Genomic DNA, 4,868 nt, shown 5'->3' with positions numbered 1-4,868 from the left:
GAAATGAATGTAAGGAAATGCATGGTGGATGAATAAGAACTCTTGCTGTGAAAAATGGATATGGAAATGTCATGCTTTATGGATGTACAATTGGTGGGATTCAAAATCTTTTGAGAAAGGGAGGTGGAAGGTAGTGGTTGTGGAGATGGATTTGTCTTGAGAATTTTTTTCATGAATTAGTCTTTGGAAGACCAATTGTGCACATAATGTAATCTCCTTATGATCACTTGATTATCCTGTAACCTGTAAAAAACTTGGTACAAAGAAAACATAAGTGTGCTCAAGAAGAATTGCGCATATCCTTCATGACTCTTACGCAAAAATTCCGTACCAAATAAAACAGAGCGAAGAAAATCAAAGCGTTGAAAGTAGCTCAATTCATGATATCAATTTCAATCCATTCTTAAAAACAACCATGTAAAATAATACTCCCTATTTGTGTTATGAAATGTGCTCAGCAAAAAGATTGACATTAGAAGTATGGGCACCATTCTGCATATTAATATGTCACATAAAAGCATTTCATGAGTTAACTGACACAAAGAGCCAATTTGAAGCTATCGAAAGAATCCTCCAATCGATTTTTAAAATTTGTTTCCAAGTATTCCATTTTTTATTTTCAAAGCTGTGTGAATTTTGTGAATTTTTGTTTTATTTTTTTTATTTTTATTTTTAAACAACAAATTTAAAAAGAAAATATTAAAAGTAATAAGTAAAATGTAAACATATTTATTTAATTTTTTATGTTGATTTTATTTATTTATTTAGATTTTCCTTTAACAATAAATTAAAAACATAAATGTTTTAATTTATTATTTAAGTTGAAATATTTTTTAAAAAAATCAACAAAATTTTATTTATCAAAACCTAATAAAGAAAAACTATCACTAAAATGAAGTTAGTTTTTTTTTTTAATTAAAAATAAAAAAAAAAAAAATAAGGAAATTTTGTTATTTTAAATAAAAATAAAAATTATTTTGTGTGGTTTTGATTTTTTCTATTATCCAAAATATTACACAAAATATTTTTTATTTTTATTTAAATAGAAAACAACACTACAAAATAATTTTTTTTATTTTTATTCAAAAATTAAAAATGACACACAATTTTTTTTTATTTTTTTTAAATAACAAATTAAAACATTGTGTTTAATTTATTATTTATATGGATTTTTTTTTTTGTTTTTGAATTTTTTTTTTTAAATAATAAAGAAAAAAAACTAATTAAAAAACAAACCGTAAGCCAAACCATAGAACTGCTGAGCGCCGGCAAGAATGATGGAAATGATTGTCTTCATTTGTGCCCTGGATCCAGGAGGATCCCTACGCAACCGAGAAAGCCAAGATCGACTTCTGCGTTCTGGATAGGCGGCATAGGATTCAGTTATGCAAATCCTCGATGTTTGGATCCAGAAATCGGTCAAAATTAGAGATGACTGAGATGATGCACCAACTGACAAAAGCGGAGCAGGAACTGACAAGGATGAAGATAAGAGAGAGATATTTTCTGAGGCTCGAGGTTCAGTGCTTATCCTCGCATCACGCTTGCATACTGGACAAAATGTCCGCCACATTGAGAGCCAGGAGTCTATGCAGAGCAAATGGAATTTATGGTGGCATGGGAGGATACGCAATTTCTCCCAGCTTTATAGTCTTCACGACATATTGCACATGTCTCGGATGCGCAGTTGTCATCCACCACTGAACTGAATATCATACTAGGTAATGTTTTTACCAATCGACCGCTCATACCATGAAATGCACCAACACGTGAACGATGTCCAACATGTCTCAATCGATGCCTTCGCACAAAGAAACAAGTTGCAAGCACTGCACATATAGGAAGGACTTCTTTTACAACTTCATGTCTTGAACCTCTTGCTTCTTCACCAGCTGGTAATTCTTCACCTTGTAGTCTCTGGTATTCAACATAGATGTCCCCAACAAGGATCACACGTGACCCCAGAATACACCTTTTCGCCCCAAACTGACCATGTGTAGTCTCATTTTCATTATGAATTTCAAACATGAGCATGACGAGATTTTCCCATTGTTTTATTGCCATCTTCCATCTTCAATTCAGTGTCTTGAAGTTGGCGCTTCAACTGAATATCAGTATTATTTTCATCTGAAGATGATGGCACTGCACCAGCTTAAGACGATTAATCTTGTCAAGGTAGATCTCAGTAGCCCAAGTAGAGATCATTGTTATTTGAGAACGGTCCTCACGACCAAGATTGTCTAGCTTCCTTAGCAAGAAGGTTCTCAAAGCATCTTGTTCACCTACAGCAACAAACTTTAAAGCAATTTCCTCAAATGACAAGATATAATTTGTCTTGGCATAAAAGGATGCTGCTCTCATGAAATCTTTAGTAGAGAAGGCAGCTTCAGCCTGTAGGAGAATCACAGCTGTGCCAAGTATACTTGGTCTCTCTGAAGTGCATTCTGACAGTGCTCTAAAGCAGCAGCATATTCCTTCAACTCTAAATAAACCTGCCACATATCTTGGCCTTCATCATGCACAGATATCTAAATATGGGGTTTTCATCATAAGCATAGAACACACCAACAGTAGCATCACTGCAAAGTCCAAGAATTCCGCCAGAAATCGAGTCAAAATCATGGTCAAACTGCAATTTTTCTCTGACTTTTTGATTCACTCTATTTACAACCTTAACCTTGTTATCACAGAGCAGCAAAAAGTGGAACTCTGTCAGCACAAGTGATTGCGGCTTTGTTAGTTCTTGATACATTTAAGTAATCAACCTTTTTTCCCAACAAATTCACGCTCACAGTAGCCATTTGAACGCATCTGTCCGCATCTGTCCACGGCTGTTGTTGATGTTTTTAGCCGTGATGCACCAGCTCATAATGATGGAAGCTCACAAGCGCCAGCAATAACCATAGGATGGCCGAATCTTTGGAGGGTTTCTGATGCATCGTGCTTCTGAGTTGGAATTTTCTACATGTTATGCGTTGGGCACACTCCTTGCTTTTTGGAAGCTGATCATGTTGATTTTCTGAGATATGCTCCAGATATTTTTACAAATCCATGACCACATTATTACAATTTTTCCACTCTGTTTTATCGCCAGGGCCTATCGATATTTGCAAGGATTCAGCAGATATGTGTTTAACGGTGGCAATTGGTCAGGTTAAATGATGGCATGATGGCACACTGGGGCTCAATGGTGGCAAATACCTGATGACTCTTATCAAAATTATCTCGGGATTTACTAACCATAAAATCCGCTCAACACTAAGAAAAATATGCAATCTTACCTGCCTCCTTGCGCAATTTTTTGGAGTTGGTTGGAGTATTCACAAGCTCGTTCACTGGCACGTTCACAAGCACGGCTTCCAGAAAGCTTTCTAGTACGTATTATTTGCTGACCATGGCTGGAATCAACCTGGGTTTCCTGATTAGCACCACTGCTATTGTGGCTAAGAGAGCGGTCTAGAAACAAATCATCTTCCGAAAAATTGAAATTGATATCACTTGCACCAATCTGATCCTCCCCAACAACAGACAGTAAAGTATGCAGATCTCCCCAGTCACCAGCGTAGAAGTGAACATCAGGTGAAGCTCACGAGCATTTTGAAGGTTCACATATACATTTGGTATAGTGAGACTACGTAAAACTTCAGCATTGAAATCTTGAAAATGTACAGTTGAAGCACCCTTCAGACATGCAAAAATCCCAGGAAGACCATTCCCACATCCAAGCTCCAGAACTCGCTTTCCCCTGAATGACAATTGACCATCTGGAATTTCCCTTAAGTGTGTTCACTAGATCAGGAGAACTCTCCCAGAGTTTGAGGCCCCCTTTATACTTTCCAGGAACTAGATCCAAATAAGGCACTCCAAAGACATCCATAGTGTTCACTCGACTCTTGAGTTAGGTCAGGCCTCCTTGCAAATTGACAGGCTCAGCAACATACTTATCAGATTGAGCATCCTTAAAAGGAAGGACTTCCACCGACGGCGGAGGAGGCGGCAAGGGTTTCTCAGGAAACCCCCAGAGAGAATGAGGCTTGTCCGTCGACTGAAACAACGACTGGGGCGACAACCCTGGTTGAAGAACACTAACAGGATCCAGTGTTATACCTTTCTGCCTATAATGAATCCCGATGGGTCAACTATATTTCTCACATATATTGCATCAGAAAGGATCATTCCAGGATACGGTGGCGGAATGAGTTCTGCAAAAGCTGCTCTGGAAAGTGACACTAGGGTGCTTGCTTTTGAAGCTTCAACGAAGGATGCGCAGTGGGTTCCATTGAAGCTGAAGCCAACAAAATCAATATTCAAAGCCTGGCTTAAAACCCACTGCAGATTCTACAGAATTTCAATGATATTAAAAGCAGGAATTTCAAGTTGATATCAATTCCGCCAGTTGGAGAGGAGCACGGCATCATGCAGCGCTTGCGGAGAACTTGGCGTGATCTATCCCAAATTTTGTGAACTAAACTGGCGCGATCTTCTCCTGAACTGGCGCGGACTGGCTGAGTTAGCGCGTTGACTTGGTGCGTGGCACTGCCAATCTATAATGGATCTCCTGCATGCCGCTAGAACCTTCGCGCTGGATGGATGTTTGAATGGTGCGTTGACTGCATATCGTGGTAAGATCCCATTCCATGCGGCAATATTGTATTCATTTAGTGCTCGTTTGCACATCGGGAAGGTACAATAACCAACACGATTGATCGTGGACCATCGTTGGAGTAATAACATTGATATGGTATGGGCCACGTGGTCAAACCTTCAATAAAATAGCCTCCAACCTTCAATAAAATAGCATCATCATGAGGCACTTCCTACTTTCTATCAATTGTTCTAATCTGATCTAAATTTGATATCGCAGGAGA

At 38.2% G+C, this 4,868-nt stretch overlaps 1 pseudogene; it reads right to left on the bottom strand.

The window, feature by feature from the left end:
- Nucleotides 1-2,100: 2,100 nt before the first annotated feature.
- Nucleotides 2,101-4,639, bottom strand: LOC149227605 (uncharacterized; annotated as a pseudogene).
- Between the last annotated feature and the right edge of the window lie 229 nt (nt 4,640-4,868).

This window comes from Pinus tabuliformis, chromosome J (genome assembly GCF_031772625.1).
Source record: "Pinus tabuliformis cultivar Carrire ecotype Pingquan chromosome J, CPIR1, whole genome shotgun sequence".
Lineage (NCBI taxonomy): Eukaryota > Viridiplantae > Streptophyta > Pinopsida > Pinales > Pinaceae > Pinus > Pinus tabuliformis.
This window is presented reverse-complemented; position numbering and strand designations above follow the sequence as displayed.